This window comes from Saccopteryx bilineata, chromosome 4 (assembly GCF_036850765.1).
Source record: "Saccopteryx bilineata isolate mSacBil1 chromosome 4, mSacBil1_pri_phased_curated, whole genome shotgun sequence".
NCBI classification, from domain to species: Eukaryota; Metazoa; Chordata; class Mammalia; order Chiroptera; family Emballonuridae; genus Saccopteryx; species Saccopteryx bilineata.
This window is the reverse complement of record NC_089493.1, coordinates 35,456,573-35,480,727: the sequence shown is the minus strand read 5'-3', so window position 1 is coordinate 35,480,727 and position 24,155 is coordinate 35,456,573. Positions and strand designations below refer to the sequence as shown.

General features: G+C 35.7%; 1 protein-coding gene and 1 pseudogene across 3 annotated transcripts in view; one reads left to right on the top strand and one right to left on the bottom strand.

Moving 5' to 3' along the window:
* The window catches only part of FUT8 (fucosyltransferase 8), a 251,441-nt gene that overhangs the window by 82,297 nt on the left and 144,989 nt on the right, over positions 1-24,155 (top strand). Inside the window, exon 4 of one of the 3 annotated variants that reach the window (XM_066275888.1) lies at positions 22,126-22,258. The exons of the other annotated variants lie outside the window; for them this stretch is intronic. The gene's annotated coding sequence lies outside the window, so the exon portion shown is untranslated. The remainder of the gene's footprint in view (positions 1-22,125; positions 22,259-24,155) is intronic. 3 annotated transcript variants of the gene reach the window in all.
* On the bottom strand, positions 9,693-10,151 carry LOC136335406 (eukaryotic translation initiation factor 1A, X-chromosomal-like; annotated as a pseudogene).

Sequence of the window (24,155 nt, the reverse complement as noted above, 5' to 3'; positions counted from 1 at the left end):
ATTTCAGGTAGATTTGTTTGAAAGTGAGTCACTTTCATAAATAATCAGCAAAATATCATTGCCTTTGTATTTTGTAGTTGAGTCAGCCTTTTTATCTACTTAGATGAATGTAAATTTTAACTTAGTATCTTATACATTTCCCAAAGTTGAGGAGATAATTGGGCATACAGAGCATTAATCACTTTTTATGAGTTCATTTTTTTTGACATGCTACAGCTCTTTATTAGGTGCTTGTTAACTACCCTGAAAATGTTGCATGAAGTAGAGAATAGTCTTTGCATGCATAGCTTTTATCTGCAAGGAAAAAAAAGCCACATTATGTGCAGGAAAGCTTCTGCTGGTAAAAATAGAGATAAATTTATAGGTGAATGTTAAAGACATGTGGATGTGTATATTGGGGCTGTAGTTAAGTATTTTTGTTGTAAGGCGAAGGATTAACAGAGTTAGAATACATGCATTGCATGGGTATTGCTGAAATCAAAATAAGTATTTTTTGCTAAGGTTTTTGTTTATTTTGTATTTTATCTATGTCTAGCTATCTATCTAATCTATCAGTCTATCAGACAGAAAGACAGGAAGGGAGGGAGATGAGAAGCATCAACTTGTAGTTGAGTCACTTTAGTTGTTCATTGATTGCTTTCCCAGAAAAAATATTCTGAGAGAGAGAAAAAGACCACTGAAACACTAAAACATACCAAAATGTTTTTAGTTGTTCATATGTGTTTTGACCGGGGAGCTCCAGTCAAGCCACTGACCCTTTGGTCAAGCCAGTAGTCTTGGGTTCAAGCCAGTGACCTTGGGCTTCAAGGCAACAACGTTTGAATTCAAGTCAGTAATCATGGGGTCATGTCTATGATTCCACTCAAGCCGGCAACTCTGTGCTCAAGATGGTGAGCCCATGCTCAAGCTCAGTTACCTAGGGGTTTTGAACCTGAGTCTTCAGCATCCCCGGTTGAAGCTCTATTCACTGTGCCGCCACCTGCTCAGGCATGTTTATTTTTTTTTAAGGAACAAAATACTTAAATATAAAAGTGAGTAATTATTTTTTAACTACTTTTTTCTTAATAATTTAATGTTAAGAATTATTAGAATTCTGTGATTGTATTATACATTTACAAAGTATTATCCAGGCAAGTCATTTATAAAGTAATATGGTAGTAATATATGTTTTTTATCTTTTTTATTATATATATATAAATTCACCATTTAATCATTTTAAGTGTATAATTTAGTGGCATGAAGTACACTTATTGTTACCAAACCATCACTGGTGTCCATCTCCAGAATTTTTTCATAATCTTGAACTGGAATTCTACCTATTAAACACTAACTCTGGCATGGCCAATAGTTTTTGCCCCCGGGCCAGATTAGAAAGAAAACTTTTTTCACGGGCTGGACGAAATATTAAAATAAAAAAATGTTAAATACAAAAATGATTTGTTTAAGTAAACAAAATTTTATTATGTAATTTGTTTATGAATAAATGTGAGTGAAAAAAATTTTAATATACAATGTTATTTTAATAAAAATATATTCTAATAAAAATATAATTACATACCGTATAAATATCCAAACTGTATTGCAATCAATCAAAACAATATTTAATTAATAGAATGAGCTTGAAGGGGTTATGTCGCAAATAAAACAATTATTTTGTTTTACAAACAGCCTGGACACGTTTTCAGTTATCAACTGCAGCTATTGTCTGTGCTACCATGCCACTTGATTCAGCACACTTGACCACAAAAATAACAAATTGTTTGACCTTGGGTGTGTACTGGCAAACTCCGCCTACAAGAATGTGGATTTTACATTGCCGCTAAATGTCAAACAGTTCATAATGAGTACAAAAGTTGTAAATCTTTATAATGGAATTTTTAAAAAAATAAGTACTGCGAATCCATTTGACCAATTATTGGAAGTTAACCCTAGATTAGTCACATGCGGAATTCTTTTCCGCATATCATTATCTTCTTAAATATCTTGATTTCCAATAATCAAAGACACTTCCACTTCTGAGTAGCTGAGATTTTAAAGTAGCGGAGAATATGAAAAATATAATTGCGGGCCACATAAACTCATTATGCAGGCCGGTTCCGGCCTGTGGGCCATATGTTGGCCATGCCTGCACTAACTCCTCATTTCCCTTCTTCCAGTCCCTGTAACCACTCTTCTGTTTTGTTTCTATGAATTTGATTACTCTAGGTTCCTCTTGTCCTTTTGTTTTTATGACTGACTTACCTTACTTAATGTAGTATCTTCAAGGTTGTCCATATTGTAGCACGCACGTATCAGCATTTTGTTTTTGTAAAAACTGAATGATATTGTTTTATGATATACTACATTTTATTCATTCATCTGTCAGCATTTCTACCTCTTGGCTGCTGTGAATAATGCTGCTATGAGTGTTGGTGTGCAAGTATCTGTTTAAATGTGGTAATAAGATTTTTGCATGTCATCCTAACCAGTTAGGAGGCAAAATACATGGCCATAATCAATATGCATACTCTGTTCAAGCATATGTATTTTACATATGTATTAAACATTAAAGCTTAAGTTTTGGGGAGATTATACTAAAATGGAAGTTAGATTATGACACTCTTCTAAACAATCCTTTCCAATGACAGCATCCTTAAAATGACATTCCTTTTTCTAAACTCTCACCTTAACTTTGACCTTATCTCCTCTCCCACCCCTACCTTGAGCTGGATAATTCTCTGCTGTGGATAGATTTCTTACATATGTGAACTGGCTTACGTGTATATGTGCTCAAAGGCAGAAGGATGAATGTCATATACATATACTGGAAAGGTTCTTTCCAGATTTGTGATTCTAGTTTAATTCCTGTAGTACCTGAATTTTTTGAATGAAAGAATACAGAGTAAGCATGTTTAGAGGTTTTGTGATAGATCTATTTCATAGTAATTTTAGAGGCCAAAAATGGATTTAAAAACATTTTGGTATGTTACAATGTTTCAGTGGTTTTTTTCTCTCTCAGAATATTTTTTTCTGGGGAAGCAAAATAAATTTTTTATTATTTCAATAATAACTTTGCCCCTTATCCCAAGTCCTTCACAACAAAGATACTCATTTAGTGGAACATAATAGACATTTAAATATATTTGAATAGATGAACATCTGTATTGTGAACAAGGATTTGGGATAAGGGGCATTTTAGTGAAGAAATGTGGAGTGTCCCCTGCATTGTATTAGAGATATTTAAAAAATGGAAACAAATGGAAGGGAACCAAAGTTTGCCACTCTGAAGCTGCCTTTTGGGGATATTGACTTGAAGCTGTTTTTTGAGAAACAAGACTCAGAAAGAACCTTTCACTCTACCCCCTTTCCTGCTTAAGAAATTTAGACTGAAAAACTTCTTTAAGAAGGAGATCTTAGGATGTTCTCCTTAGCCTGATTTTCTGTTGGAATTTAGGATTAATTTTCAGGTGGCTATTTCTGTGATTATCCAAATGAGAGAATAGTTAGGTGCCATAGAACCTCAGGACTCTTCTGCTTCTTAGTTACACAGTAACTTCCAGTCTGCTGCCCGTAGCTAACTCACAGGAGCGGGCACTTCCTTGGGGTCTCTGTTGTGCCTACCCTAGAACTAGCCCCTCTTCACATTCTCCCATCCTCTTTGTCTATAGCTAATGTAAATCTTTTCAGGACAGCTTACATCTTTCTTCCCCCTTCTTAATATATAAAACCGCTTGCAAGACTTTGGGATGATGGACATGTCTTTCCTACCTGCTGGTGGTTTAGATTTCATGCTCCAAGACTGGTCTTTTGTTGTTGCTAGCAATGGCCTAATAATTCAGCTGTGGAAGTCAAAATTTTTTGTTTAATACCGTGTGCCACCATTAAAAATTAATTACTGTATTTCTCATGTATTAGACACACCCTTCCCCCCAAAATTTGGGGTCTAAAAACTGGGTGCGTCTTATACAGCGGTTGTAGATTTTTTTACTTGAATTTCCCGCTTTTTTGCATGGATGAGGAGTTGTATAGTTTTATGATGCATAAAACTTGAGTTCAATAACTTTGTGTAATACATTATTTTCTTCAAATTTCAGACCCCAAAATTAAGGTGCATCTTATATGTGGGAGTGTCTTATATACATGGGAAATATGGTACGCTAATTTAAAATATTTTTTAATAAATTGATTTTTTAAAAAGTTTTATTTATTGATTGATTTTAGAGAGAGAAGGGAGAGAGAGAAAAAAACATAAATTTATTGTTCTTCCCATTCATATACCCTTTGGTTCATTCTTGTATGTGCCCTGTCGAGGGATTGAACCCACGTTGGCTATCGGAGCAACCCTCCAGCAACTGAGATAGATACCCACTCAGTCAGGGAGATAAATTGGTTTTTTAACTTAGCATCTGTATGAAACATATTTACTCATTGGTGATTTATAGTCTTGTAAATGTAGAATATTTTACATCAAGGAATTCTGCATTTTTTTTTTGGAAGAATACACCACAGGGAAATATTTACCTTTAACATTTAATATTTACTTTTATACTAAGGGTGGGTTTTAAAGTGAACAACAACATTTTTATAATGTTTGTAATGGTAAAATACTTAATAATAATTATTTTGTTTTGTAGGTACTTTGAGGAATGTCTACATACAGTAATTAGGTGATGGAAAACTGAGAAAGTTCTTTAGTTTTTTGTGCATTTGAGAACTTAGGATACTGTTATTAATAGCTTTTAGATTGAACTGAATTTTTATCTGAAAATTGGTTTTGCTCTTTCCTTTGTATAGTATGACTACTGATTTTCTTAATTAGGGGAGTGAATACATGTGTTTTGGGAGTCTTGGTTATATCTGGTCAGTAGTCTTAAGTTTGCATAGTATAATAGGACAGATCATATTAAATTATTACTTCATGACTATTTTTTTCTTAATTTCTTGCAATAACTTGTGTTTTTATTAGGAAAAATTAATGGGCTCATGAAAAATGTTTTCTACACATGGATTGTTAATAACAAATTCATTTTATTAGCTATATTATAGCAACTTTCCCTTTTTTATCCTCCGGAAGATCATGCTGACTCTAGTTGTTAGAATTTCATACACTGTAGGATTTAATTTGAACACTGTCTCAGGGTCTCTTTACCTTTTTAAAGGATATTTTTAAAAATTGTTTAAATGATAATGTTATGCCTGGCCTGTAGTGGTGCAATGGAAAAAGCATCAACCTGAAATGTTGAGGTCGCCAGTTCAATTCTCTGGGCTTGTCTGGTCAAGGCATGTAGGACAAGCAACAAATGAACAACTAAAGTGAAGCAACTATGGCCTTGGCTGGATAGCTTAGTTGGTTAGAGCATCAACCCGATATATGAAGGTTGTGGGTTCGACTCCCTGTCAGGGCACATAAGGAATAGATCAATGTTTCTTTGTCTCTTTCTCTCTCTATTTCTCTCTCTCTAAAATCTGTCAATAAATTTTAATAAAAAATAAAATAAAATAAAGTGATACAACTATGAGTTGATATTTCTCACTCCCTCTTTCCCTCTGTAAAATCTTTTTAATAAAGAAAGATAACATTAACCTTTAAAGGTTAACATTGTTTAGGTATAAATAAAAGTATTATTCCTTTTCAAAACAAGAGTTTTGTTAGGTCTTTTGATTTGTGATATCCTAAATTTGAAGCAATGATTTTTTTCCTAATCTTTAGCTTTAAGTGCCATGATTGGGTATAATCTTCACAAACTGAGGATACAAAGCAAAGACATCAAACTATAAACCTTAGAAGGCAGTTTTACATCTTTGTCTCTTTTTTTACTTTTGTATTTCTGAAAAAGAAGATGCTTGGTCCAGTTCAGCAAATATGGTAATATCAAATTCACATAGAATAGATTTCATTTTGTGTTCATTTTTTTTTTTTTTGTATTTTTCTGAAGTTGGAAACAGGGAGTCAGTCAGACTCCCGCATGTGCCTGACCAGGATCCACCCGGCATGCCCACCAGGGGGCGATGCTCTGCCCATCTGGGGCATCGCTCTGTTGCAACCAGAGCCATTCTGGCGCCTGAGGCAGAGGCCACAGAGCCATCCTCAGTGCCCGGGCCAACTTTGCTCCAATGGAGCCTTGGCTGCAGGAGAGGAAGAGAGAGACAGAGAGGAAGGAGAGGGGGAGGGGTGGAGAAGCAGATGGGTGCTTCTCCTGTGTGTCCTGGCCGGGAATCGAACCCGGAACTCCTGCATGCCAGGTCGACGCTCTATCACTGAGCCAACCGGCCAGGGCCTTGTGTTCATTTTTTTAAATATTTTATTTATTGATTTTTAGAGAGAGAGTAAGAGAGAGAGAGAGAAGGGGGAGGAGCAGGAAGCATCAACTCCCCATATGTGCCTTGACCAGGCAAGCCCAAGGTTTCAAACTGGTAACCTCAGTGTTCCAGGTCGACGCTTTGTCTCACTGCGTCACCACAGGTCAGGCTAAGGTAAGATAGTTTATACAGTGGAGAGTAAATTGTTTTGTTAGATGTTACCTACTTTCTAGTATAAAAATATGAATCTTTTTAGTAATAAGTCACTCTACCTTAAATGTTTAAAAATAATTTATAAGAATAGAATTATAGAAAAAAACAGAGCAAAATGCTTATATACCACATGCACAAATAATAGATAGCATTTATAATTGTTATTTTAATTATTACATGTTTACATTTATATAGATAAAACATTGTATACTTTAGTCTAAGTGAAATTAATGGTTTCTATTTTTATACACTCACAATACTTGTATTTTCCTTTATTCTCATTTATTCGTTACTGAATTATTGATACATATATATTCTCATTTATTCATTACTGAATTTCATATATACATACACACACATACATATATTTTAGCAAGAGAGAGAGGGAAGAAGGGAGAGAGATGAGACTCATCATCCTGTAGTTGGGCCACTTTAGTTGTTCATTGATTGGATTGCTTCTCATATGTGCCTTGACTGGGGGGCTCCAGCAAAGCCAGTGACCCCTTACTCAAGCCACTGACCTTGGGCTTCAAGCCAGTGATCCTGCACTCAAGTTGGTGCACCTGTGCTCAAGCCAGTGACCTCAGGATTTCAAACCTGGGTCCTCAGTGTCCCAGGTCAGTGTCCTATCCACTGCATCACCACCTGGTCAAACATTACTGAATGATATTAAATGTCTTCTATAAAGGTACTGTTCTAGCCTGACCAGGTGGTGGTGCAGTGGATAGTGTCAGCCTGGGATACAGTGGATGCAGGTTTGATACCCTAAGGTCACCGGCTTGAGTGCGGGTATATCCGCTTGAGCAAAGGCTCACCAATTTGAGGGCAGGGTACTAGCTTGAGCGTGGGATCATAGGCACGACCCCAAGGTCACTGGCTTGAGCCTAAATGTTGCTGGTTGAAGCCCAGTCAAGGCACATATGAGAAAGCAATCAATGAACAACTAAGGTGCTGCAACTATGAGTTGATACTTCTCATCTCTTTCCCTTCCTGTCTACCTGTCACAATCTGTCCCTCTCTCTATCTCTCTTGAAAAAAAAAAAAAAAAGGCATTGTTCTAGACTGAGTGATACCAGTCAACAAAACAAATTATTGATCTCATGGAGCTTATATTCTAATATGAATACTGCTATTAAACAAATAAGTATGTCAGATGGTGATGTGTTCTAGAGAAAAGTAAGTATATCAGGGAAAGTATTAGGGAATGTGGGAGCAGAGAGTATACCATTTTTGTATAGAATGGTCAGGAAAAGTTTCACTGAGAAGGTAAATATTTGAGTGATGACCTGAATTTGAGTGACAGAGTTATGGTGGATATTTGGGCAAGTGTGTTTCAGAAAGTTCAAAAGCCCTATTTTGAGTGCAGGCCTATCATATTTAAAAGCATAAGAGATTAATTGTGTCATTTTTTTTTTGGTTGTTTGTTTCATCTTTGCTTTTCCAGTAGATTCTAAGATCCACTGAAACAGTGGAGATTATCTTTGTCTTGCTCATCATTGTATCTCTAGCAGTATAGAGCCAACCACATGGTAGGCAGTGGAGCAGGAGATGAATATGGATGAATTCAGGAATGATGAGGGGGAATTTTTTTTTTTTAAAGTTCACACTACTAAAATGTTTTGGCCTGACCTGTGGTGGCACAGTGGATAAAACATTGACCTGGAATGCTGAGGTCAGGTTGCCAGTTCGAAACCCCCGGCTTGCTCCGTCAAGGCACATATGGGAGTTGATACTTCCTGCTCCTCCCCCCTTCTCTCTCTCTCCCTCTGTCCCTTCTCTAAAAATGAATAAGTAAAATCTTTTAAAAAAAATGTTTGAGCTTCAAGCATTTTTATATGTCATAAGAAAACAAGAGAGCTCTTTTGCTAGAATGATTCTTCTAAAAGTCACTGTTAATTAGTAGTAGCTTTCTTTGGCTGGCAAAGATTTTTACCTCTTATTCTATTAATAGAGGATCATTTGGGTTCAGATGTTTGGTCTAGACATGGGAAGATACTGGCTGTGGAAGTCCTTACAGTAGAGTCTAAAGTTAGATAGCTGGGTAGAAATTCCTCTGTGACACTTACTGTGTGACATCATTCCCCTCTCTGTGCCTCTGCCCCCCTTATTTTACCTTTAAATGCCCTGACTTCCTTATCTGTAAGACATACATTGCTATTTTCTTTCCAGTATTCTTTACACCATAAACATTTTATCTTGCACAGTAGGATTCTTTTTCATCAATCTTCTAATATACTAATGCAGATTATTCCTCTTTTTTTTAAAGGAAGGTATTAAGAACATAGGATTTTGGAATCAGACATACTTGGGCTCAATGAAAGCTTCCTTCTTAAAGTTACATGTTAATATATATTAAAGTTTTATCTAACTAATGAGGGAGACAATCAGGAAGGCAGAAAACTGCTTCCAAGAATATTTGAACATCAGGAATTCAGGTATTCCTTTAGGAGAGGATGCCTAGATAACATTGCTAAGTTACATGGAAGTTGACATAGAAAGTTAGAAATGGGGAGGCAGTCAGACTCCCGCATGCGCCCGACCGGGATCCATCTGGCATGCCCACCAGGGGCTGATGCTCTGCCCATGTGGGGCATTGCTCCATTGCTGCAGGAGCCATTCTAGCGCCTGAGGCAGAGGCCATGGAGCCATCCTCAGCACTGGGGCCAACTTTGCTCCAGTGGAGCCTTGGCTGCGAGAGCGGAAGAGAGAGACAGAGAGAAAGGAGAGGGGGGAAGGGTAGAGAAGCAGATGGGCGCTTCTTGCTTCTCCTTTGTGCCCCAACTGGGAATCAAACCCAGGACTTCCACACGCCAGGTCAACGCTCTACCGCTGAGAAAGTGGTTAACTTTTTATTTTTATTTTTTTTAACAGAGAGAGGGATAGATAGGGACAGACAGACAGGAACGGAGAGAGATGAGAACATCAATCATCAGTTTTTCATTGCAACATCTTAGTTGTTCATTGATTGCTTTCTCATCTGTGCCTTGACCATGGGGCTATAGCAGATCGAGTGACCCCTTGCTAGAGCCAGTGACCTTGGATCCAAGCTGGTGAGCTTTGCTCAAACCAGATGAGCCCATGGTCAAGCTGGTGACCTCTGGGTCTTGAACCTGGGTCTTGCACATCCCAGTCCAATGCTCTATCCACTGTGCCATCGCCTGGTCAGGCGAAAGTGGTTAACTTTTTAAAGTTCAAGGAAGCTATATCACCTTTGGGTGATCCTTAGAAAACTTGATATCAATTTTGATATAGTATTCAGTATTATCAAACTGGATATCATCATTATCTTAAGCATTAAATATATTAGTCTCTTAGATTTTAGCATGTTTTGGAAGCTTTCCATATGCCTTCAGATTTACACCTTCATCCACACTGTATTTTAAAATCACACCAGGTTTGTTATCCTGATGGTCTGGTAGACCAACCAATATAATTTCTGAGGTATTTATTTAAACCATTTTTCTCAAAAATTTTTTATATGACATAACCTTTTTACACCATAAAAACACATTGATTCTAATCTTTTCCCCAACATTTTATTACCTAGTCATACTCTTACTCATCCTTTTTATCTATATACCAGCTCCCTTTTCCCCCAGATTTATTCTCATTTGTACCCTGCACCTGTTTTTACCTCCTTTACCTTTATTTGTAGGCATGGCAGTGCCCGTGGCATCGGAATCCTTTTCTTTGTTGGCGTGGAGAGGCAAAGGTTGCATGTGGCATGAAGTAGAACTGCATGGGTGGGAGACCGAAATTTTCTGAGATATGATCATCAGCAGCGAGTTTCTTTTCTTTCCTCTTCTTTTTTCCATGTGTTAATCTTTCTTAAGGTTTTCTAGGGCAGGACTAGAGTAACCTTTACTCTTGTGCTTTCTTAGCTTCATTTCATTACAAAGTGGGCCTCTCATTTTGGATCTTTACTGAATGCCCCAAGGATTCAAGGAGGACTCTATCTTTCTTGATCTAATTTGAATGATTCTTGGCCCTGTGTAAGCTCTGGGAGTTAGTCAGCTTTAGCTACCAGGTAATTTTTCTTTCAAGAAGTTGTTTTTGCTCAACTGTATGGGTTTTCACCCTGTGCATACATAGATTAGTATTCAAGGGGGTCCCTTCTTTTCCCTAAAGGTCTGGTGCAGCTCTCTCACTTACAGGATTTTTTCCCCAAATAACTTTTTGCCTTGGTTTTTCTGTACAATGACCTCTGTCTTTTCAGTTCAGCAACACACTGTATTCTATTTGTGCTTTAACCCTCTTACATACTGCAGTCCCCAAAATGCTTTCAGAAAGACATCCCAGGTAATGATAGGGCTCACCTGTTTTGTTTGCCTTTTCTTAGAAGTCATTTTTGAGCTGCCTGTTGTCCAAGGTCAGATACATAGTTTGTCCAGTTTTCTAGTTGTTACTGGAAGTTAATTCAGGATCCTATTTCTTCCTCATGGAAGTTAAAAGTGTTAAGTTCCCAACACTTTTAAAATGAGCAGTGGTATTCTGAGCAAGTGATATGTTCTACCTATTTTAAATGTGTTCAAGTATTATTATTTGTAAAAATCCGATTTTTAAAATGTTGCCTAAGTCTTAACATTTCTATTATTCTTCAATACATAGTTGTAAATAAGACCTGTTTTGTCTGCCTTTCACCTAATATTAGTTAATAGTCAACTGATGGTTTAAAGTTGGTGTCACTAATGATTTATAATAGCTGGTTCTTTTTGGTACATTTATGCCTCACTGAATATTACTGACTGTTTTATGGTCACCCTTTTTGTTTTGTTTTGCTTTACGAATAGGATTCAGTATAACTAAAAAAAATAACCAACTTAAATCTTAATTAGAATAGTAATAGCTAATTAATAAAAATGTTTTATATTCCATCTACTGAGGTGCAGTGAAATGGTATTACTTTAGGACTGTTCATTATTTCTTTAAAATTCCTCCAATTAGTTTAAAAGCTGGTAATTAGATGAATTGAGAATATCTCATTAAGTTTGGAATTACAAAAAAAAGGATGTGTTTGGTGAGGAACACATTGATCTAATGTATTTTGGAAGAATATGAGGTGCTCTTGAAGGAGTTAATGACTCATGGATATAGTTGGCCCAGTTGGTCAATGAACTTTGTTTTTTATCATAAGTGTTTATAGTGTTTTAGTTACTATATTATGTATTGATACCCTGCCTGATAGTCATTGTATATCTTTGCTGTTCTTGGAAGAGAGACTTGAAATCCTTAGGGGAACGTTTATAATAAGCCATTCATAGTATTATGATATGCATGTTGTGTGCTCAGGTTTAACAAAGGCATTTTAAACTCTATCAGAACTGTACGTTGTAAATCTTAAGAAAAATACTGAAGAATATTATAGCCATAATTTACATTTCTCTTAAGGGATGAGGGTCAGGGTTGTAATTACACATGAGAGAACTATAAATTCACTAATTCTGACAGATGACAACAAATGTCTTAATTTGATTCTGTTACTTTTTATTATTTCTTGAAAAAAGTTTCTGATACCTTTGAAAATTACTGTTTTTAGACGTATTCACTGATTTTGGTGTTTATGCTTTTTTTTGATAGTAGATAGATGTAAAATGCAGACATCTAATTATTCAAGACCTTTTGCATACTAATGACTATTTACTTGTGAGAAAATTCAAACTGGTATATGATAGTCAATAGATCTGTTTGCCAAAGCTGCTTTTGTTTTTGATCTGTTATTACTAAAAGAGATTGATCTACCTGTAGGGTTACCTAGGCAACACAGATGCACTACATTTCATTCTCCCAAACTGCTTACCATTGAAATTCATGGATTATCTCTGTTACTTTGGTAATGTGTTCCCTTGGAACTCTGTCCCTGAAGAGTAATAATCCCTTGGTAAGTCAGGTCTATTGCTTTGATTCATCTGGAGTTTAGAACAACTTTTCATAGTTAAATAGATCTGGCTCCTCCTGGTTTTGTGAGTTAAAGCAAGTTACTTGCCCTCTGCTAGTTTATTTGCTATCTGTATAGTTTAGTAGTTAGTTGAGTGGACTCTGGAGCTAGGTTGTGAGGATTTAAATTCTGACTCTGCTATTTTTACAAGCCATATGATTTGGGGTGAGTTACTGACTTTTCAGTCTCCTCTTTCTCATCTGTACATTAGGGATAATAATAGTATTTTAGCTATGAAACACTGTGAGTAAACCTGACACATACATAGTAAATAGTCAATAAATGTTTGCTATTACCTTCAATAAAATGAAGATAAAAATAACATAGTAGGGTTGTTATGATACCTGAATGAATAAAATAAATGAAACACTTTGTATAAGCACCTAGTATTTATACATATTCAGTAAATGATGATACTACAGTGGGATGGATGATAATTATGATGCTGCTGAGATAATGTCTGTGGAGTAAGCATAGATCCAAGATTTGTAACTGGGGAGACTATATTGAATGGAGCTCCATTGCATTATTAATCAGTCAAGACACACAGAGTGGGTTCCAGCATTCTGTTGTGCAAAACAAATCAACTTTTCTATCCTAGCACAAGATTGTAGATGAAAAATCCTATTCAGTCAATCTTCAGAATTATAATCTTACTATACCTATTGTGATATCAGTACAGTTGAACATTGGTCACACTCCACAGATGGTCAAGGAAGTAAAAGCATTAGTTGAGAAAAACTTTTATGTTAGCTTTATTAAATTAAAGGTATGATATAAAACTTTTCCCATAATCAATGGTTATTTAGAAGTTGTAAGAAATGGATAAGGAGTCATTTTGCAGGCTGCTAGTATTCTGCCCAACCTTAAAATCTATTTCCTTATTTATATATTTATTTATTTATTTATTTGAGAGAAGCAAGGAGAGAGAGAGAGAGAGAGAGAAAGAGAGAGAGACAGGAACATCTGGCTGCTCCTGTATTTGCCATGACGGGGGAATTGAACTGGCAACTCTAGCCAACCAAGCTATCTGGCCAGGATTTTATTTATTGAATTTTTAGAGAGACAGATAGAGAAAGGAAGAGGAAGGGATGGGGAAGGGAAGCATTTATTTGTTGTTCTACTTAGTCATGAATTCATTGATTGTTTCACATGTGTGCCTTCACTGGGGATCGAACCCACAACTTTGTTGTTTCAGGGTGATGCTCTTAACCGACTGAGCTAACCAGCCAGGGCCCCCTTTTTCTCTAGTCATGCAGTCGTGATTAAAAATTATTTTTAGCTAAGCACATTGATGCCTTTAAGAAAAAACTGTATTTCTCACCTTAGCAGTTCTGGCAAAAGAGGTGAAAGCAGAAATATTATGTGTGTGCTTGTAAGGGACAATGATTTAGCTGAAAAAGACCCATCAGTTTCTCTTTTTCTTTTTGACCTTTACTGAAGACATTGCAGCTGGAGCTTGAACAAACATTTTGAACCATAGGTGATCTAGCTGATGGAAGCCAGGTACCTAGTATGGTGGAAGAGAAAGTTAGAAGCTTGGATCACTAAGGATATTGTATGATCAGTATCTCTACACTGCTGTCTCTAGACTTCTTTTACTAAAGGAAAAAATAAACCTCAATCTTTTTTTTTTATGATAATAAACCTTTATCTTGTTTAAGCTAAGCTAGTGCTCTGTTGGAGTATTCTGTAATGTGCAGAACCTTATCCTTATACTGAGAGGAAGATGCATAACATAAATAATAAAATGCCATTGAAATTTAATGGTTGTGTACAGAGGTGTGTCAGGGTAATGAAGATATAAGGAGAATTGAAGGAGAGTAGCGTAAATGACTAGGGGGTTGAGAAGATTGTAGATCTACTTTGATTATACTGATGAAATTTTATTAGATTAATGGGAAACAATGAAACTTCTTTTTGGAGGGGAAGGAAAATATTTAATTTGGTGACATTTAAATAGCTAGTTACCAAATTACATTTTGTTGGATGTCGGGGTTGGTTAGAAGAGCTGGTTATATTATTGGGGGAGGCATAAGTCATTCTGGTCTTTAGATTATTAATAGTATTTTTTATAGGTTTCTATTGATAACTTGTTCTGCCATTGTTAAATGAAGCAGTTATGACTATGTAGATTTTTTTTTTTTTAGTAAATTCCTTCTTAATGACACTGATCAAGTTTCATCTCAAAATTTTGATTGGCAAATATGAAAAAAATTAGAAAACGTTGGATTAGCCATTTTCTGTGTAAGATGTTGAGAAAAAATGGTTTTGGAGCCTACACACCAAATGGTTTGTAATCTTTTACTCTTTTACATAAAGATGATTCTAAAAATTTATGTATTGAAACCTGGGCCCTCACTTTTTCTTTTTTTCTTTTTTCTTTCTACTTTTTTTTTTTTTTTTGCATTTTTCTGAAGCTGGAAACGGGGAGAGACAGTCAGACAGACTCCCACATGCGCCCCACCGGGATCCACCCGGCACGCCCACCAGGGGGCGACGCTCTGCCCACCAGGGGGCAATGCTCTGCCCATCCGGGGCATGCCATGTTGCGACCAGAGCCACTCTAGCGCCTGAGGCAGAGGCCACAGAGCCATCCCCAGCGCCCGGGCCATCTTTGCTCCAATGGAGCCTTGGCTGCGGGAGGGGAAGAGAGAGACAGAGAGGAAGGAGAGGGGGAGGGGTGGAGAAGCAGATGGGTGCTTCTCCTGTGTGCCCTGGCCGGGAATCGAACCTGGGACTTCTGCACGCCAGGCCGACGCTCTACCACTGAGCCAACCGGCCAGGACCTGGGCCCTCACTTTTTAATTAATCCTGTGACACCAAAATAATTGCTTTATTCATGTTGCCTAATTTATGATTTGGTTTTACTTGGCTAATGTGGAATTCTAGGCTTACAACGACTACAGGAAATCATGTATTTCATTGTATTTTATCAAATGTAGTTCTTTTACAGTTTTGGCCTTTTTTCCCCCACATGAATCTATTCACTCTTTTCCATATATTTCTGATCATTTACATTTTGCATGCAGACACTTAGGTTGTTTCTATGTCTTGTCTGTTGTAAATAACATTGCAGTGAACATGGGGGTTCAGATATCTTTTTCAAGATAGTGATTTTTTTAAGTAAATACCTAGAAATGGAGTTGCTGTATCATATCTTAGTTGTTTTTTTTTTAATTTTTTGAGGACCCTTTATTCTGTTTTCTGTTGTAGTGGCTGCGACAATCTATATTCCCACCAAGTTCAAAAGGGTCCCCTATTTTCTACATCCTCACCAACACTTGTTATTTCTTATCTCTTTGATAATGGCCATGCTAACAAGTGGGAGGTGATACCTCATTGTGGTTTTAATGTGCATTTCAGATGATTAGTGATGTTGAATACTTTTTCATCTGCTTGTTGGCCATTTGTATGTTGTCTTTGGGAAAATGTCTAATCAGATCCTCTGCCCATTTTTAAAGGCATTTCTTTTTTTTTTTTATATTGAGTTGTATGAGTTCTTTACATATTTTGCATATTAAGCTCTTATCAGATATATAACCTGCAAATATTTTCTTCCATTCCATACATACCTTTTCATTTTTATGGTTTCCTTTGCTGCACAGAAGCACTTTTTTTTTTATGTACTCCTACTTATTTATTTTTGCTTCTTTTGCCTTTGCTTTTGGTGTCAAAAAAAAATGTTGCCAAGACTGATATCAGAAGGTTATAAGAGGTTATGGTATGAAGTCTGATTAAGGAAAGGCTAACCATAAATTTTTTTAAACATTTTGTTCATTGATTTTAGAGTGAGGAGAGAGAGAGGAGTGAGGAGTGGGAAGCATCAACCTGCAGCAGTTGTTTCCCATATGTACCCAGACTGGGAAAGCCTGGGGTTTCAAACCAGCGACCTCAGCATTTTAGGTCAATACTTTATCCACACTGCACCACCACAGGTCTGGCTAACCATAACTTTTTTATTTACTAATAAATAATTGCAGTTTTGTTTTATTTAATTTAATTTCACTTTATTTTATTAAGTGAGAGCAGGGGAGGCAGAGAGACAGATTCCCACATACTCCTCAACCAGGATCCACCTGGCAAGGCCCCTGTGGGGTGATACTCTGCCCATCTGGGGAGTTGATTGGTTGCTCAGCAGCTGAACTATTTTTAGCACCTGAGGCAGAGGCCATTGAAGCCATTCTCAGCACCTGGGGCCAACTTGCTTGAGTCAATTGAGCCATGGTTCAAGGAGGAGTAAAAGAGAGGGGGGAAGGGGAGGAAGGAGAAGCAGATGGTTGCTTCTCCTGTGTGCCCTGACCAAAAATCCAACCTGGGACATCCACATGCTAGGTTGACGCTCTACCACCAAACCAGCTGGCCAGGGCCAAATAATTGTAGTTTTTATTCATCAAGTTCACACTAGATGCCACTAATCATGACTAGGACTTTATATACTTACTTAAGTTTAGACTACTTTATTCATTTAAACTAGCAAAAATAAATGAATTAGAGTTAATAGTCTGATTCAATGAAAATATAATTATAACGGCTTTACTAATTGTAGCTAATATGTTTTAACTCTGGTCCAACATGAATGTTATTAACTAATTTACAGAGAAATTACATAATTTAGTCACAGTCACACAACTAGAAAGTAGAGGAAATGGGAAAACACTCTTTAGTTCATTCTAAAACTCACTATTAAACCTCTAATGACTATATTGCTAAATATTATTGAGTGTATCTCTTTGTTTAGGTATTTTAGTAGTTGCTTTAGGTATTGCATTAAAAATACATAGCACAGTCTACTGGTGTTGATGTTTTACCAGTTTGAGTGAAGTGTAGGAACTTCTACTTCTTTGAGTCCCATTACCTGCTTTTATTTAGGATATAATTATCTTAAATAGCTCCTCTGCATATATTTAATAACATAACTGAGTGTTATTTGCATCAACTCTCAAACATAATGTCGAAAACTCGAGAAAGGAAAGTCTGTTATATTTACCCATATTTTTATACTTTCTGTTCTTTTTTCTTTCTGGGATATATGAGGCAAAAAGAAAAATTAGAGAATTCACTGACATATTGTTTCTTAAGTTCCTTGATCCCTAGCATATCTGCCTTTTTTTTTTTTTACCTTTCAGAGTGTTCTTATATTCATTTTATATAGAATGCTCAGGGTTTGTAGCTGTTCTTAGTGGGACGGAGAGAGAGAAGTGTGTCTTTTCTGTCATGGTCTGAAACTGAAAGTTACTTCACTGTGCCTTAAATGTAAAAAAATGAAGTGAAATGAAGTTTATGTTATCTAGTTTTCCTAAGAGTGTGCCACTTGGAAGGAAAAGTTTGAGGCTTGTTTAAATCTCTGGATTAAATTATACTTGACATATCTTAGTTATATATTTTGCCTTCCCTTGGGTTAAAGAATATGGGTAGAAGATTTTCTTCCCTAGCAATTCTTAAAGTTAGTAGGTTCTTAATAACAATAATAAACAAAAAAATAGCTATATTTGATTTTGGTTCTGCCACTTACTGGTTTTACAACCTTGGGAAAGTTATTTAATTTCAATGTGCCTTAATTTCCTTTACTACAAAATGGGGATAACAGTCCTTATGTCATAAGGTTGTTGAGAATTAAATATTATAATTGTGAAGCAATGAGAAACATACCTTGCATTCAGTAAACACTAAATAAAAAGTTATTATCATCATTATACTTAGAATGATAGGCTTATATGATAGGAAATGCTAAAGTCATTTCAAGGATGAAAATTTCATGCTCACAGAATGTAAGATTCCCTACCTGCTTCTTTATTGGCCCAAATCTATATTGGTATTACCAGGATTTACATCCACTTCTTTCTGACTTAGAGCTTACACTTTCTAAGGTATTATGCTACCTGTGCACATTATCAAATCCCTCTACATCCTGCATTTTCACCTACATTATATTATGCATAGTTTTCTTCATACTTAACATTTTAAAGTGAGCAATAATGTCTCACCAATGGTTGTACCACAATTTGTTTAAATTTCTCTTATTTTAGAATGTATAAATTGTCTTTATGCCACCTATCTGGCTCATGTATTAGTGAATTAAATACTAGGCAATATATCATTTAACACTTTTCATGCATGCAGTAGTAAAGATTAGCTTTTATAGGGATTTCGTGCCTCTTATATGAAGATTGAAATGTGTGTTTTTTAAAAAAAATACTGGTAATTCCTACTGGAATATTCAGTAGCATAAAATGTTTATTACACTTTTGAATATATTCTTCTGTAGACAGTTTTAAATATGTTGGGATTTTTAAATTTATATTGTACTTCAGAAAGTTTTCTAGAAAAATTCTAGATTTTTATTCATTATTTGTATTGTATATGGCTTGGGATTTTTTACAATACATTTATCTACTTTTATTAAGTATTAATGTAATGTTTGTTTAAGGACTCTGCAGCTAATCAAGAGTTGGCTTGAATGCAAGTCTAGTTCAAAATTATATTTGGATAGGTCTGACCTGTGGTGGCGCAGTGGATAAAGCATTGACCTGGAATGCTGAGGTCGCCAGTTCAAAATCCTGGGCTTTCCTGGTCAAGGCACATACGGGAGTTGATGCTTCCTGCTCCTCCCCCCTCACTCTCCTTTGCCTTCTCTCTCTCTCTCCTCGAAAATGAATAAATAAAATCTTAAAAAAAATAGTTCGTTGAAAACAAAAAACAAAACCCTAAATTATATTTGGATTTATTTCTTTCTGAGTATCTATTTTTGGTATTTTCTCTATATAAAAATGAATGAACATATGAAATGACTTTGAATCTTAGTTCTAATTATTCTAAAGTATGATTTTATATTATTTTGTCTAGGATTTTGACTGTAAGTTTTAAATAAATATGAGTACCTCTGGGTGATATTCATACCTTCAATTTTTTATTTGACCAGTACGTATTAATATGGTACCTGTTTTAGATACTGTATTCTAAGTTCCCTGCTCTGCTGGTACATACTGTGTTTGTTTGTTTTTTAAAGATTTTATTGATTTTACAGAAAGAGGAGAGAGAAGAGGGTGGAGTGAGAAGTAACACATAGTTGCTCCACTAGGTGTTCATTGATTGCTTGTCATATGTGCCTTTACCAGGCAAGCCCAGGATTTCGAACTAGCTTCATGTGTGTTCCAGGTCAACACATTATCCACTGCACCATCATAGGTCAGGCATCTGTTGGTACATAGCTGTACCAACATATAGGAAATAAATAAATCAATAAGTGTTGTGATAGGGGATAATGGGGATGGTGAGTGCTTTTAAAAAAAGATAGGTGTTGTAGCATTCTTGTAGAGTCTTGTAGTCATTCTTTCATTCTGCTTTGAGAGTCTCAATTTTGTTCTGGAGCCTGCCCTGAGGGATAAATTCTGATTAGTCTAAGCCATAATAGTAATCCCATTCCCTTTGTCAGTGATTGATTTTGCAAGGGACAGGTGACTCAATCTTGGCTAATAAAACATGTACATTTTTCTCTCCCTTAAAATGAAACAGACCAGAAGAAACTGGCAATTGTTTTTTTACACATAATTACATGTGGTTGGAATTGAGGCAGCCAACTTGCTACCATGAAGAGAGCTAGCAGTCTTGAGTACAAAAGCTGACATGCCGACTCGTAGAATAGAAAGATAAAAAGAGATCTTTGACTATTTCACCGAGAGCTTGATTTAACTACATTTTTCTCAATTGAGAAATTCCAGGGTTTTTTTTCTAAGCCATTTTGAGTTGGGTTTTTGATTATTTTTATCCTGACATGTTATAATTTATGCAAATTGTCAGGGACTTCCTCTTAAAAGAGGTGACATGTAAGTAGAGATCTGAATTACAAGTATGGACCACAGGAATTGCAGTTCAGGGAGAAGAAACAGGAAGAATGAGGGCCCCGTGATAGGTAAGAACTTGACATATTCTGGTACCTGGCAGGAGACTTGGTACATTTAGTTTTTAGTGAATAAAAGAAAGGTAATAATAGTAACTGGTATTTTTAAATTGAGGTATAGTTTCCAAATCACTTTTACATATATTTCATGTGGGAAATATATACTTTATTTCCATTTTATTGTTGGGTAAACTGCCCATATGTTATAGCTAGTGATTGATTTGAAATGGTTGCTTTTTCTACTGTATCATGCCGCCAATCAAGTATATTTATTATGTATATGACCAGATAAAATGCTAAAGGATATATTTCATTTGAGTTTATTAGTATTACTATTTGGGGCAGTATTAATTTATTCAAGGCTGAATGTAAAGATGTCAAAATCAGATTTTTGGACCCTTTGAGTAGTATAAATTAATTGCATCAGGAAATACAACCTTATGTGTATCTTGAGTTAATGTGAATGATATGCTCCTAATGGACACCTCATAAATATGACTATTTATACTTCATAAATAGGATGATAATTTCTAAGATATTGACTATTTTTAGTGAATAAATATGAGTGTTTTCTGCTCATGTATTCAGAATGCCTGGCATTTAAAATTCATATATGTATATGCTGTGACCTTTCTGATAAGCAGTGTGGAAGTATGATAGATGACTCTGTAAGTAATGAAAAAAAATTGAATCTTATAATCTTGGTAAGGGGCTATATGAAAATTTTTTCTCTTCTCCTGCCTTTCCTTCCTTTCTCCTCCTGGGCCCCTTCTCTTCTCCCTCCCTCCTTCTTTCCCTTCTACATTTCAGTTTAGTTGGTTTCACTAAGGTAAGGTGACCAACTTTTTTACAGTGAAAAGAAGGACAAAAATAAATCGAAGAAAACAATATCGTAAATAAAAGAAACATTTTATTCATTGCAACAATAATACACTATAATATGATAAATGTATAATAAAAACATTTATTATATTTTATATTTTAATTATGCTTACTTGCCTATTAATTTTTAATAATAATTGTAAGATCATTATTATTTTGAATATTTATTTATGATCATTGGTTTTGCTCTGAGAGAAGGTTAGGCTAAGAAAATTTAGCAGTGTTTCTCTGTGGTTTGTTAATTATATTACTATTAATATAATTGGTTGATTCTTACTGTCTATGAAATGTGAAAAATAAAATTTTTACATTAACATTTGTATTGAAGTTGATTATATCTATGGAATAATTTTGACATTTTTGCCATTAGAAGTAAGAATGTACAATGACAAATTTGGTGAAAAACTGTCTTATTGAAAGGCAAAATGCAGTCACATAATTTAGCCATTTAATGAATTAGCAACTTCAATTATTGGTATTTTCAATTACATTCACAAAATAGTTTAAACAAAAAATTTTTTCTTTATTGAAGCATATAAAATCTACCCATATTATATATATATAGTTAGATGATTTTTCTCAAATATTTGCCTTCATGTAACTGTCATTCCTCTTTTTAGTCACATGCTTGCTCCCTGGCAAACACTGGTCTGATTTTAGTCACTGTATATTGTTTGTTTGTTTCTTACATTCCAGATTGATGCTTTATCCACTGTGCCACCCCAGGCCAGGCACAATCTATTGTTTCTGTGTACTAGAACTTCATATAAATGTATATTCTTTTTTTGTCCCTGGCATCTTTTGCCAGGATTTTGTTTTGAGATTCATTCATGTTGTTGTTGTTCTTTTTTACCACTGAGTAATATTCCACTCTATGAATGCGTCACAATTTGTTTATCCATCCCCCTGTTGGCAGATTCTTGCATTGTTCAAAGTTGTGGCTGTTATAAACAAAGGAGCTGTGAACACTCTTGTACAAGTTTTGGTATGAATATATATGTCTTCATTTCTTTTGTAAAAACCAGAGAGTGAAATTATTGAGTTATATGGTAAGTATATGTTTAGCTTTGCAAGAAATTGTCAAACTGTTCTTTTTTTTATTTTTGGGAAAAATTTATGTAGAATTGCTTTTATGTCTTCTATAAATGTTTGATAGAATTCACACATAAAGCCATATGGATCTGGAGTTTTCTTTTGTGGAAAGTTTATAAATTAAACTTTTTTTATATAAATTAAAACACATTTAACATCTTTAATAGTTATAAGGCTATTCAGTTTATTTTTTAATTGAATTTATTGGGGTGACATTGGTTTGCAAAAATCATAAAGGCTTCGAGTGTACAACTCAATAAAACATCATTGGCACACTGCATCGTGCACTCATTGCCCCAAGCAAAGTTTCTTTCCATTCCCATTTTCCCTCTCTTTGCCCACCTCTGCTTACCCCACCTCCTTTTCCCTCTGGCTATCAGCACATTGTTGTCTGTATTTATATGTTTTGTTTTTAGGTTAATCCTTACACCTTATTTTTTTTATTTTTTATTTTTTTGTATTTTTCTGAAGCTGGAAACGGGGAGAGACAGTCAGTCAGTCCCGCATGCGCCCGACTGGGATCCACCCAGCACGCCCACCAGGGGGCGATGCTCTGCCCACCAGGGGGCAATGCTCTGCCCCTCCGGGGTTTCGCTCTGTCGCAACCAGAGCCACTCTAGTGCCTAGGGCAGAGGCCAAGGAGCCATCCCCAGCGCCCGGGCCATCTCTGCTCCAATGGAGCCTTGGCTGCGGGAGGGGAAGAGAGAGACAGAGAGGAAGGAGAGGGGGAGGGATGGAGAAGCAGATGGGCGCTTCTCCTGTGTGCCCTGGCCGGGAATCGAACCCGGGACTTCTGCACGCCAGGCCGACGCTCTACCACTGAGCCAACCGGCCAGGGCCATCACCTTATTTCTTCTTGATTGAGTTCTGATAGTTTAAGAAATATGTTTATTTCAGGTATGATTTCATATTTATTGATCCAAAGTTGTTCATAATATTCCCTTATTATCCTTGTGTAGTATCTGTAATGATGCTTCCTCTTTCATTCCTAATATGGCCAACTTATGTATTCTTTTTTTCCCCTTGATTAGTTCAGGTGGAATATTACCAATTTTATTGATTTTTCTTTTTATTGTTTTTTGAGAGAGAGATAGATAAGAAGCATCAACTTGTAGTTGTACTATTTTAGTTGTTCATTGATTGCTTCTCACTGTGCCTTAATGACTAGCCTTGAAATTCATTTTGTTCACATGTTAAAATGCATTTTATATAGTATAAATTCCTGCTAGTGGAGTTTTCCATCAAAGGGCATGTTTATGTAAATATTTTATATATAATGCCATATTGCCTTCACATAAGGTATACATATTTATATTAGTTATTTTAGTGCTGAATTATTTTTGAGTTTAGAAGGCAACCCTCTTATAAACTTGGTTTATAGCAGAACATGCCACACTCATAGTCATTTGGTTCTAAAGCAAGTTGTCACATACTCATCTTTTAGGCACATATGAGAAAGCAATTAAGGTGCTACAACTATGAGTTGATGCGTCTCATCTCTCTCCCTTCCTGTCTGCCTCTCTCTCTCTCTCTCGCTTAAAAAAAAAAAGAATAAGAAATACCAGTTTCACATGGTCAGATGCTGAAAAAAGTGGCTACCTGTATTGATCATTTTATTACAAGAACAGTCAACTTAATAGTTTTGCAAATGGTGCTGTATCAGTCAGTATGTTAGATGGTGTAAGAAGAAGCTTTTGGAGGGTTGTTCTAGTAGAACTACTTCCTTTTGTAATTAGAATTCATCTCTTGAGGGCAGAGATTTTTGTCTTATTCATTGCTACAACCCCAATTTTATGTGTAATAGAGTCTTAATAAGTATTTTTTGAATGAATGTGTGAATGAATCCTGATTTTT